This window comes from Globicephala melas, chromosome X (assembly GCF_963455315.2).
Source record: "Globicephala melas chromosome X, mGloMel1.2, whole genome shotgun sequence".
NCBI classification, from domain to species: Eukaryota; Metazoa; Chordata; class Mammalia; order Artiodactyla; family Delphinidae; genus Globicephala; species Globicephala melas.
Window position 1 is genome coordinate 88,352,842 of NC_083335.1, and position 15,139 is coordinate 88,367,980.

The following is a 15,139-nucleotide window of genomic DNA, read 5'->3' on the forward strand; positions in this document are numbered from 1 at the left end:
AGCTGGGGGGAGGAGAGAGAGAGGGAGAGAGATGTCTTAGCGCTGATGGTGAGGAAATGTGAGACTGACAAGACTTGAAAAAGAGAGGAAAGGCATTTTTGTGAGAAGTGGAGATGTGGAGCATAAATTGGATCACCTTTAGAGTTTCTTCAGGGAGCTAAGGTGAGACAGAGTTTTCAATTGCTGTTGGTTGCTCAGCCTTTTCTTGGACTATATTACCATGCTGGGCCTGGTCCACATTGGCTCATTATTTGAGTTCCATCTAAATGTTAAGTCACTAAATTATATATTTTTGTTTATATATAAACAAGTAAGAGAGCCACCATTACCCTCTGTCACTGATCAGTTGACCCCGGTCCTCTCTTGTTTCCCTCTGAAATCTCCCTTTCATCAGTCTCCTTTTGAAGGCCACTGCTGCTATCCTATTTCTTATCTTTCATCCAGAGAGTAGCCTCTTCAGCGCCATCCCTGCCTTCAGTCTGATTCCCCTTTCAACTGCCCACTCTGCTACAGGGTTAACTTTCTAAAATATTTAGAATCCTTTGACTTAGCTTTGCATGGCCTCGGGACCACCTGTCTTTTGGCTCTTGTACCTTACTCATCTCATCTCCTCTGCCACCCCTTCCCCACTCAGCCCTCAGCCACACAAAATGACTCACAGGACCCCACATACCATATACTACCATGCTCTTGTAACTTTGTACATGCTGTTCCCTCCACAGAGAATGCCCTTACCCACCTGTCCACGCATGCAGTTCTTCTTTCATCTCTCAGCCTTGAAGGCTCATTTCACTTGTCACCTCCACTGTGATGCATTCTTCTTGATGCTCTCTCAGGTGGTTCGCACTTCCCCCTCCTACTGGAGCATTTTCAGACCCCTGTTAGAATCGCCCTGTTACTCTTCTCTGTGTCCTTCACTGAGCTGGAGTGTGGTGGGGATTTTGTGGCAGTTCAGGACATAATGCTTAACCTCTGAAGGTGGCCTCTGAAGCTAGGCAGTGTGAGTTCTAACCCCAGTTGTCCTATTCTCTTATCTCGAGACCTTGGGTAAATTATTTAACTTCCTAAACCTTGACTTCTGTAAAACAAGGATCACGATATTACCTATTTTAGAGCTGTGTTGTGAGGAGTAAATGAGATAGAGTGTAAAAGAACTTAACACATTGCCTGACCCGTTATAACTACTTAATCAGAGTTGGCTATTTTCATTTATCTTTGAATTCTCAGAGCCTAGCACAGTGCCTGACACATCACAGGTGCTCAGCGATGAATGGCTTTGTAAGAATATTATTTTGTCTCTCCTAATGACTTTATCTCCAGCGCATTATAATTATTTGGTGGTACCATTCCCTGTTTTGCAATTATTTGCATACAGTCTAATCTCCCTTACTTGACTGTGTAATCCTTGTAGCTGGAGAGATTGTTTTATTGAATGCTGTACACTCCGCATAGAGCTTTGAACTTAGCAGGTGCTCTGTAACTGGGTTGGTCTATGTTACTTTTGATACAGGAGCCTTTCCATATGAAGTATCCATTTTGTGATCTCAGCTGTTGATGCACTTGTGGGAAGTAAGTGACATACTTTGAAACCAGTAGGACAATCTAATGTACAGGGGAATCCAGTTTATTGAGTAATTATTAGAAGTATAGAATAGATTCTTTCGATTGGAGGAGAACATAAAAGGCATCTTATCTAAGCATCTTTCTTCTTACTCTTTTGGGAGGAATCCAGCCTTTTAAAGTACATAATATCTCCAAATGATGGCAAGAAAGAGTGTTTTTGCCTCAGGTCCCATTATTATTCCCTCTGAAAAAATATATATAAAATACTTGGTAAATTATATATATATATATATTTACCAAATATTTGTCTTTTATATTGTAGGTGCTGTTTTTCTTTTGTATCTTTAATATTGAATATTCATTTTTCTCTATTCAGTTTATGAAACCCCATGATTAGCAATGGGATTTGTGTTGGATAGGGTTACCCCCTTCTTCTCAACCTAATTATTTTTCCAGGAAGACTTATTTTTAAGCAGTGGGTCTGAACCTCTTCTCTTAGTAATATCAAGTGTTTTTAAATTGCTTTGCCCAATAGATTCCATAAGGATGTGAAAAGACAATTTTAGATGTGGTTTTGACAGTATTTTTAAGCTTCTAGCTTTGCATCCTACACTGATTTATATATTATTCAGTATTTTTATACATTCATTTTCTCTCCAAAGTGCTGTTATATATACATAATTTTCTTAATCCTTTAAATAGTGCTGCACTGTCCTGTGGTGAGCAAGTGTTGATTTTCTAATTTTTGCTAAAAGGTTAACCAGGGAACAAAGACTTTAAGTGGTTTGCACCAGTTATGTGGTTAATTAGTGATACAGCTACAAGAATAATATTCTAGCGTTCTAGTCACATCTTTTTACCCTTTTATAAACCATAAAATCAGGTCTTAAGAAGAAGCAGACAAGTAAAAATAAATTTGATGAATGCTTATACTGTCCATATAGGTTAGGTGCATTTCATCTTAAACCCACCTAGATTTAGTCATGAAAATTGGAGCATAAATTATAAATGGATTCATGATGATAATATTTTTATAATACGAAAAATTTCTGGAAATCATCTTTCTATAGTTTGTATTTTTTGTCATTTTTAAATTGAATTTACCTTTATTGACCATCTCTTATGTTCAACAAGCTAAATGAGATTCAGATTTGTATAACTTGAATTTTCTAAAATGATATGCCTATTTAAACACAGTATCCATAGGAACATAAATTTATCAAAAAAAAGTGAGGAAAAAATGAGAATTTGGAGTGAGATTATAACTTAGGCACTGATGTTTAGATGAACCTCTCCACCTTCACAATCCCAGTTAAATGACTTCAAAATTTTTAAATACGGAGAAACCATAATAGTGTTGGAGGCCAGGGAGGAGGTCCATCTTCTTGTTGCAAACTGTGAAGAATTTCCACTAGATACAGTGCAGATGAAATCATATTGAAGAATTATACCAAAACCAACATGCAATTTCACTTCCTAAGAAAGTGACAAGAATTGAGTTGGGGGCTTAGGACAACCTGTAGGGGCTTCCACTTGGCTTACTTTCACAGCTATTGATGGATTAAGAGTGTCACTAGGAGGCCCAGGAATAGTCACACTGAGGGAAAAAGCAGGCCCTGCATTAGGGCGTTTCTCTGATGCGACAGGCAATGCACACGAAGGACTGGTTATATTCGCTCTGTTCCCGGAGTGGAGGTCAGGTCAATTTATAAAATTTTTGTGTGGAAAAATCTGAAGTTTTTCCTTAAGGGGACTCTCCATGGCCCCAATTCCGTCCCTGCTTCCCTTAACATTCATGTATATGAATTTCTATCAACCAGCTTCCCACTGAGAGGAAGAATCAGAACATTGGAATGGACGCTGAAGGAAGGAAAGAAGACCTGCCCACCCTATTTTTAGAAAAACATCAGCCTGGATAGACTGCTCTTTGTTCAAGAATGAACAAAGAAACCCAACAGAAGGTTTCTGAAAAGGCTCTGCGGTGTAAATGGAGGAGAACATAGTATTTAAGAGGCAGAGGAAAAACAATATTTATTTTAAAAATATGCCTTCTATAGGAAAATGAATATTTTTGATAATGATTTGCTTTGTGCTTTCTATTGAGTGCAAAGAAGTATACAAAACAAAGTAAGCATTTAAAGCAAACTGAAGTGAAGTCTAGAAGGAGAAAAGAGAATACGTTTAAAATATTGTTGAATGAGACTGTAGGTGAAAAGGAAAGGGAACTTGCTGAAGGAGGAAGAAATGTGAGGAAACTAAAAAGCATTATATGTAGTAAAATTTTTAAAAAAAGAAACTGGAGAAAATGAGATGAGTAATGGAAAAGGCAAACTTGAGAAATTCTCCCAGAATGCAGAGGAAAAGGTCAGATATGAGAGCTTGAGATAGGTAATGAAAGGTTGGACAGAGGATGGAGCTCTTATAATATATAGACAATTGTTCCGAAAGAATTAGAAGCTAGATTAAAAGCAACCAAATCAGTTAAGCATGCCATAAAAAAACAATAAAAACAAAACCAACTTTCTGGACTATAAAAACACACAGATCTACAGATCAAATGCTTACCGTGTACCAGAGAAAACAACAAAAAAAGAGACCAATAATTAGATATAGTCTGGCGTTTTTTATGTTAATGTCAAGGATAAAGCAAATTAATTACCTAGCATCCTGAGAGAAAAAGTAGTTTAACCCCCAAAGAAGGAGAAGTTGACATCAGAATTCTCTGCAGTCTTAAATGCCAGAAGACAGGGAAGCAATGTCTATAACTTTTAGGGGAAAATGTTTGTGACCCACAAATTCTAGACTCAGCCAAGGTGGTATTAGTGAAAGCCACAGAAGGATGTTCTCAGATATATGATTTCTCACAAATATGCCGTCCACATACTTTTCCTGAGAAAGTTGCTTGAACATGTACTCCAGCCAGGTGTAAAGCAAATTAAACAGTTCAACCATGAGGGAAGTCATGAAATAAAAGGGTTAGTGGTGAGCAATGGAAACAAACTTATAAGTAATTATAAAATATAAATAAAGTTGAAAACAGTGTAAACATTTTAAATGTTTATTGAAAGATAAAAGCACAATAAATAATAATAAAATGACAAATGCAAGATAGGGATATAAAAAGAAAAAATATAGTATTTTTCGCCATTCAAGGGAGTTGTTCCAATAGATGTTAATTTTTTGCTATTCACACTTGAACTGACAATTCTTTACAAATTAAAAGTAACAATGAATAGAGTTGAAATCTCTCTCAATCAATGGGGAAAAAGGCTTCTTATATCATCTTTCTCTAGGACCTGTAAATATTCCTTCTTTTAACTCTGCTTAATAAACATATATACTTTGTGTTTTTAACTACATTAAAAAAGAAAAAAGACTTTTAAAGTAAAAATACACCAGAACATGAAAACTGTATATAGATTGGTGGCGGGATTTTGTGGCACATAAATCTTCAGTGAGTATGGGCATGAAAATATAATCATTTTTTTAAAGTATATATAATTTGGCATAATGAAAATATGAATTTCTTAAAAGTATACACAATTTGACATAGAATCACCATTATGTTAAGGAAAGACATTAACAAAACAGTGGGTTCTAGGTAGTAGAAATATCCTACACTTCTTTCTGTTCCTATTTTCATATTTTTGTAATGCATATGTATTAATTTTTATAGTGAGAAAATGAACTTCATTAAAATAAAAAGTCCTATAGATACAGCAGAGTTATAAGTAAGGCAGATTTATAATATTGAATGCTTTGTTCTTTCCCCCCCAAATTAAAAATAAACCAAGCATTTAATTAAGGCACTAGAAAAAGCATAACACAAAAAATTTCATCCGAGAACTGAAGGAAAAAATTAATAAATTTAAAAGCAGAATTTTGTAAATCAGTAAACAGAATAGATTTGAACAAGAAGTCAAGGAGTTGAGTCTTAAAAACAACAGAATTAACAAACTTCTAGACTTCTAGCTTATTTACTCAGGAAAGCAAACAAAAATACACAAAATAATGTATTTAAATCACAAATTCATAGGAAATAAAATGCACTGCTTATGCTAATTATAAAGTGAAGTGAATATTATAGTAAATATTAAGTAGCAAAGTTGACTCAAGGAGTACAACACTGGAATTGGCCAATAACTAGGGAAATATTAGAGAAAACCTCCAAAGAGCTACTCCAGTTGTTGAAGTGATTGTCTCTAAGTAGTAGGGTTGTGGACTTTTCCCCCCACTTTGTGCTCTTTGGTAGTCTCAAACCCGCATAGCACAGGGAGATCAGCTCCGTGCTCTGTGACTGCCTAGAGGGGTGGGATAGGGAGGGTGGGAGGGAGGGAGGGACATCTGGATCACGAGTTGTTTTTTTGTTCGTTTTTGTGGGTTTTTTGTGTTTTTTTGGTGGGTTTTTTTTGTTTGTGGTTTCTTTGGTTCTTGTTTTTTGTGTTTTTTTTCTTGTTTTTGTTTTTTACTAGTAACATGAATAGATGAAACAAGTGTTCTTTACTGTATTCAAGAAATAAGTAAAGGAAGATTGTGAGTTTTGACTTAGGCCACTCTGGATGTACTACACTCAGAAAAGACTATATTGCTCACTCCCATTCCTAAAGAAATAAAGCTGAATTATGGCAAGGTTCTCTCCTGCATGTTAGAAACACTGCAGAGTATGGTCTGTGCATTTGCCATCAAAATTGTAGAGGGAGAGGAGCAGGTAAGCAAAGTATTTTCTCCATATAAGAAGATCATTTTTTTTTTTGGAAAGGAAACTTACTTTAATTATAATATGTGTATATCCTGTTTATCTTGTTGATTGTGTGCTTACAAAAGCAACCGTTCATTCACACCCATTTTTAAAATGCTCACTTGGTAATGTCACTTTGCTAGAATCAGATGAATAACATTGTGTTCTCCACAGATCTTATGTTGTGAGAAAGGAATGTGATGAGTGGAGATATGCACAAAATGTGATAAGGGCATCACAACAGCAAGAGTGTGACTAAGGTCGTTTTTCCAAAGAACTTGAGCTCATTGAATTGTACCTCAAGTTAATCAAATTAATCTAGAAGTAACTTTGAGAAACACCTTCTTGGGTATTTGTGGCTCACATCAGCATATCACAGGAAATGTGAAATGAAAAAAAAATCTGAGGAACTTTGTACAACTCATTATTTACCAAAAGTGTGTGCCCATGGAACCCTCTTCCCTAAAATTGTTTATCACAAGCTCAGGGCTCCAGTGGGTTGAGGGACACACTGTGAACAATGTCTATTTAAAGTGTACATTAAATGGAAGAAAACCTTCCTAACTCAAAGCATTGGCTTAATTTTTGAACGTCTTCTGTCTTGCAAAATATAATCAAGTTGCACCTTTAACACTGCATCAGCTTCTTTCGTTCTACTAAGGAAAGTGAAGCACTTCAGCTACAGCTTTCTTCTTCTCAAAAGACTGGATTCCCAACAAAGGGGAAATCTATGCTATACTCAGTGTTATTTATAGGAAATATGAACTGTCAAGTTCCTGGTAGAGCTTGATCTTTTTCATTTATTTCTTTTATTATGGATGACATCTACCGGCAGAATATAGGTGGCCTTTCAACCTTGCCTTGCCTTGTAAATTAAAGAGGAATGCTAGAACTAGGATGGCTTATTACTCTATTCTCTTACTAATATCTGCCACCTCGCCCAAATACTATCATTAACTGCCAGGTGTTAACGAAGTTATTCATTCATATGTTAATCCAAGAAATCTTTGCTGAGTGCCTGCTCCGTTCCAGGCACTCTTCTAACATCGGGTGTATGTACAGTGTGAAGGAGACTAACAAGCTTGGAAACTTACAATATAGTGGGGAAGATAACCAATGAACACACATATCTATTAACAACACAATCTCAGACAGGGCTAAGTGCTAGGATTAAATCAAAATAGTAAGTCCAGGATTTTTTTTCCTCCCAGGTGAGGTGAACACTTACAGATTGGTGGTCAGGGAGGGCTTCTCTGTGGAGGAGACTTCTGAGCTGAGAACCAGATGGTGAGGAGCCAGCTGATTTTTCTGGATCCTCATAAATAGGCACAAAGGAAACTAGAGAAGTCTGAAGTATGCTGGGCCTCTTTTCATTGATTTAGTTTTCAAGAGTAAAAGAGATTTTCCATTTTAAAAATGGAATTTCTCATCCAGTAATCGGACTCCTAGACTTAGGTGTGTGCCTTGGATGGCAAAGCTAAATTTCCTAACTCAAATGTTTTCCTTAAAATGTGGGTTCATTTTAATTTCTCAAGGAGGAAGGCTGTTTGCCAAATGGGCAGCTGAAGCTCTTCTCTGTTTCTGCCCTTGTGGAGAATGGTATTTCTAAATGATATACATTTGGGCCTTGTTAAGAACCAGAGCAATTTGAATGAAGAGTTGCTATTACTAGTATGCTAGTTATCTGAAGAGCTTTGGAATTATCCAAGTGTGGGGAGGGAGTTCAGTTCAGATTCAAAACTCATCTCCTCAGTGGTTGTAAAATTCAACCGATTTGGCTCCCATCAATTCTAAGGTCCCCCACAGCCCTCCCTGGCACATTATGACTATTAACTAATTTTTATCTAAATTGATTTCCTCTTAGATGAAATGCTACTGTTGGTTTATCTTTAGAAATAAGAAATTGCAAGTTGAACAGTCACTGAATTTACAAATTTAACAACAACCCATATGGACTATAGAATTCCTATAATAACAAATACATTTTGGGAATAAACGGAACAAATCACCTAGCTCACTTCTAAAATTCAACATTCCTTGCTTTGTTTTTTTTTTAAAGACAAGTAGGTGGGTGACTTTAGTCACCAACTGCTCAGAAACACAGGCTGCAGAGAACAGGGATTTGGATTAGCAAACCAGAACCTTATGGAACTCTTTCTTCTCTACTGACTACCCTGGCACAACTGGGCTGGAAGGAAACCCCTAATAACATCAAGGGCAGTTCCCCTTAGTCTTCCTCCCATCCCACTGCACCCCACCCTACCAGCCGGAAGCAGAAGTCTTATGAAGAAGTTTTGTGGAGAACATCCTGTCCTGGTTTCTTCTGTTCCAATGGGCTTGCCAAACACATCCTTGACCTGGGACACAGGCAGAGTTCAAACCAAGTCTATGTTGTCAGCCTGCTGGTCTCCCTTCTCTGGAAGACTCCTGACTGTGCCCTCTCTGCTTAAATATTGTAGAGGCGACTAGTGTTCTCTCGTAAGGTGGCCAAGGTGTGGGAGAGTGGCTGACCTTTGATTCTGGCAATCTCTTGAACCGTATGCAGGGCCAGGCCTGGGTGGGCAAGTGGGCAAAGGTTTTTGGGAACCCCACGAGGGATGAAGTAGGGAGCATCGGTTTCCACGACGATTCTCTCCAGTGGGATCTTTCTCACAGCATCGTGGACCTCCCAGGCAGAAGGGTAAGTCAGGACTCCAGTGAAGCCCACAGACATGTTGGGGAAGTAGTCCAGAAGGGGCTCGATGACTGCGTAACTGCCAATGAAGCAATGCCAATGGATCTTGTAGTCAGAGGGCATAATTTTTTTCAGGATGTCCCTCAGATCTTTCTCAGCTTCTCGGCAGTGGATCAGCACGGGCTTGTTTAAAGTGATGGCCAGCTGCAGCTGTCTCTCAAATATCTTTTGCTGCTGTGGGACAGGTGTGCTGCACTTATGGGAGTAATCCAAGCCAATTTCTCCATATGCTACAGCCTTGGGGTGCCGTAAGGCTTGCACAATATCTGTTTCGTGACTCATACGGTAGTAACGTGCAAAATGGGGGTGACAGCCAAAGGCCCCCCAGACCAGATCCTCTTTCAACAGCTCCACCCATATACCATCCTTCAGTGTGCGAGGATCACAGAAATCAGAGATGCAGCCATGAAATTCCTTAGGGAAGGAGCTGCTATATATTTTTCTGAACTTGTTAAACGTCCCTGTGAAAGACAACCTGGAATAGAGCATGTCCAGGTGACAATGGGTATCAATGAAACCCGCCTGTAGGCTTTTTTTCCAGTGGCTCCTTGGCAGGGAATGAGATGCATGTCCTCCCCGAGAACGTGATGGTGTCTCCTCTTGGAGATGGTGTCTCCTCTCCTTCATCCTGGCTTCTGAACTTCTGGAGAAATGAAATGAATGAGAATTTGGAGACTGATCTTCTTCTGATGACTTAAGTTCTCTGGACCAGGTTGGGGAGTACACTGGAAAATTGAAGGTATAACCACTCAAGAAACTCTGGCTGCTCTTCCCAGCCTGGGATGTGTTGCTGCTGCTGCTGCCGCCCATGGAGAGAAGGCAAGGAGGCTTGGGACTACTGGGCCAGTAGCTGGCAGAGTCATGCCAAGGACCACTATACAAATTAGGCCAGTAGGTGACAGGCTCAGCTGTGAAGGATGGAGGCCTTGAAATTCTTGCGGCACTGAGTGAGACTGGCTCCTCCTGAGGGGATCTGAAGGCAGAACTCTCATCCACGTCAGACCAGCCACCTCCTGAAGAAGGGTGCTCAATTACAATACTCTTATCCTGATGCTTCTGGATTTGTGAATGACAGTCACGTCTGTCTAGAAATTTTAGGGCTGGAGAGCTGCCTTCAAAAATGAGTGCCCTTGGGTCACCAAGTGGCTTCTCACGATGTACCATCATTCTCCTGTCACAGAAGTCGCTTGTGTCTATCTTCTCTCTGACCTCTGAGGCAGACACTATTCTTTGAGGAGCAGAGAAGGGGACATCTGTGGCTGATCTTCCTCCAGAGCTGGGCTGCTGTCTTGGGCTCCAATTTGTATTAGTGGCAGCGTCTCCTTCTAACATCAATGTTCCCAGCATGCCCCGGATCGCCTTCACATATATCATTGAAGAGCTTTGGTCTTGCTGTCTACCCCAGCTTCTCTGGCCCTCGTCTGCTTCCTCAGTCGCATTATTCTGACCCTCAGCTATGGCTGCAAATTCAGGGTTTATGGAGCTATAGAAACTATGTTTGGAATTCCCCGTAAGGTTGTGGACATCTTTTGAAGAAGCCATTTCTTCTAGAACGGGGCTGGCAAAGCACAAAGGGGATGGCGCTGAGGCGATTCCACGCACGAGAGGAACCCGGAGTGCTCCGAATCAGGCAGTCTTTGGAGGCTGCTCCACCCACACGCGAACCTGAGGAATGGGAAGAGTATAAAGAGAAGTAAGATGAGGAGGTGGAATTTCCCTGACAGGATGAACCCCAGGAAACCTCGGCTTGAAGGCCACAAGGACCTCCTTCTGAGCTTTCAGGCACCCGGGCGGCTAGGCTCCCCTGGACGTAATGCACAGCCCTAAGCTGGCTGGCTGGAGGACGCCACGTCACTGGGCCCCCAGAGGCATCCGCGTTTGCTGGGGGCTCCTTGTGGTCCTTTACCTTGCGCCGCTCCCACCCCCGCGGCTTAGGGCACTTACTCCTTTCTTTCACTGGCCCATCACAGTTCTCCGTGTTCCAGAGATGTCAAAGCCCTTCTACTGAGTTTGTGATCTCAAAACTATTCGGAAAAGTCACAAAGATCCAGGATCGCCTGAAGGCTTGGCTCGGCGCCCAAGCCCTCAGCGAGCTCCCGAGAAAAATGGCAGCGACTTTTTTTTTTTTTTTTTTTTAACACAGTTACTTCCGGGGCGTCAAGGCACTTACGGGACATCAAAGCACTTCTGGGATTAGAAAGCTTTTCTATTTGGTTCGGAATACAAGGCCCTTGTGAGATGTCAGAGCCCTCGAAAAGGCTGCAAGGTAATTTAGGGACCCCACACAGGGGCCCCTGAGCTGGGCTGGTGGCCTAGAGGTCCAGGGTGCTGAGGGAGTACAGGAGGGCGGGGCTGAACCCAGCGCTGGAGGAGGTGGGGGGAGGGCACAGCTCCTTCCACCCACCTGCCCTGGCCACCGGAAGTACTCCTGCCACACAGGGTGCCCCCCCATTCTTCTACCTCAGGTCTGTTCCCTCCTCTCCACAGCTGTCCCTCGCACCCGTCCGCCCCTGCCTCATGTGCGTCGTAGCCAGCGCGCCCCTGGAGTTGCCGCCATTGCTTGCTTTTTGTCACTGCCCCCCGCCCCTCGTGTGCGTCGCAGCCAGCCCGTCACTGGAGTTGCCGCCATTGCTTGTTTTTTGTTACTGCCCCCCGCCCCTCGTGTGCGTCGCAGCCAGCCCGTCACTGGAGTTGCCGCCATTGCTTGCTTTTTGTTACTTTCCTCCCACCCCTCCCACCAGTGTTTTTGAAAAGCATAATTATGGTTTATAAAGCATAGTTTAAATATACATGGTTTTGAAAACATAGTTGTAGTATGTTACCATTTTCAGTCCTGTGGTTTTTTTTCACTCAACATTTGTGCATATCCTAAGCATTTCTCTTATTGCTGCATCGTTTTAAAAAACATCATACTACTGCCTTCATAATATGCCATAGAATACATACATGTGCCATAATTCACCAGATCCTTCCTTTCTTGTTAGATCTTTAATTTATCCCACTCTAATTTTTTTGTGTAATAAAAAAAATGCTGCAAAGAACATCTTTGCACATATGTTTCTCCATATTTTGGTTTGTTTCTTTGGGCTGCGTGCCCGGAAATGGAGTTCCTGAGAAGAAGTATAGGAATTTTAAAATGGCTCTTCAGAGCATCACACTACCTCAGAAGAACTGCAATAATTTAAAATACCATGGGTAATGAATAACCCTACCAGGCTCATTTAATAGGAGAAACAAACAAAACCGGCACCTCACTGTTATTTTAATTTGTACTTACCTGATACTTTTTTAGAGTGAATATTTTCCTTTTTTAAATTGAACCTCTCCTGCATTTTAAGTTCTGTTTTTATTTCTTTCTTAAGATCCTTTAAGAATTAATTAAAATTTTTTTTATAAATTAAGCTTTTGTCATATGTTCTAAATTTCTTATTTGTATGTTGCTTGTTTTTAATTTATATTTTAGCCTATTGAAGTTATAACTTGTTTTTGTAGTTAAATTTTAATATTTTCTTTCATAATTTTGTCTTTTTCTCTTAAATCTGGAATGGTCATCCTCCCTTTCAGGGCTTTGCCACATATATAATTTTTTTTGGAGGCTAAAAGGGATTGATTTGTTATATTTAAGCTGATAATCCATCTGGTATTTATTTTGGGTTATAATTTATTTTAGGTGGAGATATACATTGATGGTTTTCCAAGTTAGTACTTTTTTCACTTGCTGACATGATTCCTCTTTCATCATGTGTTAAATTCCTATATGTAATAGAGCGTATTTCCAGACTATCTATTCTTTTCCACACACTAGTGTGTCTCTCATTACTCTGGTTTTGCACTGTTTTAATAACTGAAGCATAATAGTAAGTAAGGTATAAAATCTAGGACAGTTAGGTCTTCTACATTACTCTTAATTTTCATAATTATCTTTAATAGGCTGACTGTTTATCAGATGAAATTAGAATTATTTTTTCAAGTCCTTCCAAAACATCAATGAAATATCCATTTGAAATATGTTATTTTAGTCTGCTTATCCAGAATATACTTTGCCTGTCCTATTATTTGTCAAGTTTTCATATATCTTCTAGTAAATACTTTTAGAGTTTTATCTGGGTCACAGAGTTTTCATTAAAACTATTTTTAAGTGTTTTGTAATTTTTTATTCTATTGTGAATATACCGTTTTCTTCCACTGTATTTTCAGGTGGTTATTGCTAGTACATAAGAATATTTTTGATTCAGTTGTGGTTATGCTGAAATCTTTTATTTATTCTTAGTTTTTCAGCGTTTCCCTATGCCATTATTTTGTCTATCTATAATGATAGCTTTTGTCTCTTTCTTGCTAATATTTTTACTTCTTACATTGTCCAGAACTCCTAAAAAATATTAAATCATGATGTTGGTAGGGGCATTTTTGTTCTGTTCCTGATTGTAGCAGACACATAGTTCAATTACATATAATACTGGATATGTAGGCTATTGTTTTAAAGCAGATGCTTTTTTATCCTGTTAAGGAATTACTCTTGAATTTTAAAACGTATGTGGTAGGAAACAGTTTGAGATCATTATATATTTGCTCTTACTTCCTAATTTAGAAACATCTTTGCATCTGTGAGGAAAATGCTGCTTTTTGTGTAGTTTGCTTATGACTGTTATGGACTCTTGAATTTTGTTTGCTTGTATTTTAGTTAGGATCTTTGCTCTATAAATCATAAATAGTGAAATTGCTCTGGAACAGTAGTTCTCAACCTAGGCTTGCACATTGTAATCACTTGGGGAGCTTTAAAATCACTGATACCTGGGCCTGACCTGAGGGATTCTGATTTCATTGTGTGTGGGTGTGTATAGGTGTGGATGTGGCCCAAACATCACGATTTTATAAAGCTCTACAGGTGATTCTAATGTGAAGCCAGGGTGAAAACTATTGCTCCATAGTTTTCTTTTTTTTTTTTTTTAATACCTTGTGTATTAGGCATTGGAATTCACCTTTATAGCTTTCCATCTTTTTTGGTATCCTGGGGGAGTTATATAAAGTGGTGCTTTGCTTTTCCTTGAAAGCTTGAAAGAATCTATTAGTAAATCATCCTGGTTGGAGCCTTTGTTGGGGCAATACTTTGGTAATTTTTTTACTTCTTACTTGGTTATTAGTTTATTCATTGTGTTTTGATACTTCACAGTTCTTACAGAAAATCACTTATTTAATTGTGGTTTTAAAATTTATGTTCATAAAAGCTTGAATAATTTATTATAATAAGATAATTTACATCTTATAATTTATTACATCTCTATGTTGTGCACTATCTCGTTTCTGATTTTGTTTATTTACATTATTTGATTATCTTTGCTAGTGCAGGGGAGCAAAATTTGCCACCCCAAATAGTGTCTCTTAGGCATGTGGATTATCCTGAGCTGAAAACAGTCAAGGCCCAAAAGACTAAGGAAGAGCCTTTGACTTTCTCCCTAACTGCCTAAAAGAATTTAGATACAGGACCTGTTCCATGAAGGGAGACAGGGAGGAACCTAGCAAAGTGTCAGTTAAAATTCCTCTCTTTCTCCCATTGCTTCTGTATGGCCCAGCAAACGTTTGTTTACCAAACATTTGCTTTTTTTCATCTTCTTGTGAATTGCCTTCCTCCCCTTTGAAGTCGCAACCCCTACCCACTTCCCCTTCTCTCAGATGGCATATAAGCTTCAATTGCCTAACTTGTCTTTGGGCTTCATATTCTTATGGAGCCCCTATACTACATAATGAAATTTGGTTTTTCTCCTGTTAATCTGTCTCACGTCAGTTTAATTCAGTTAGACCAGTCAGAAGAACCTAGAAGGGTAGAGGAAAGTTTTTTCCCTCCCCAATGCTAGAATCTTACCTATTTTATTTATTAATAAAAACTCTTGAATTTATTTATTGCAGTTGTTTTTCTCCTTTCAAATTTATCTATTTGTGCTTTTATCCTTTTTGCTTTAGACTTGTTTTCCTTATGACAAATTTTTGCACTTTCAAAAATTTTTGTTCAATCCATTGCTGACTGTGACTGCATTTCAGAATTACTTGTGGAGCTTTAAAAAAAATACTAATGCCCCTCTTAACTGCCTCCAAGATTCCTGTTTAAT

General features: G+C 39.1%; 1 protein-coding gene and 1 pseudogene across 1 annotated transcript in view; one reads left to right on the forward strand and one right to left on the reverse strand.

The window, feature by feature from the left end:
* EFHC2 (EF-hand domain containing 2) overlaps nt 1-15,139 on the forward strand; it is a 203,088-nt gene that overhangs the window by 61,249 nt on the left and 126,700 nt on the right.
* On the reverse strand, nt 8,748-10,776 carry LOC115841217 (putative deoxyribonuclease TATDN2 pseudogene; annotated as a pseudogene).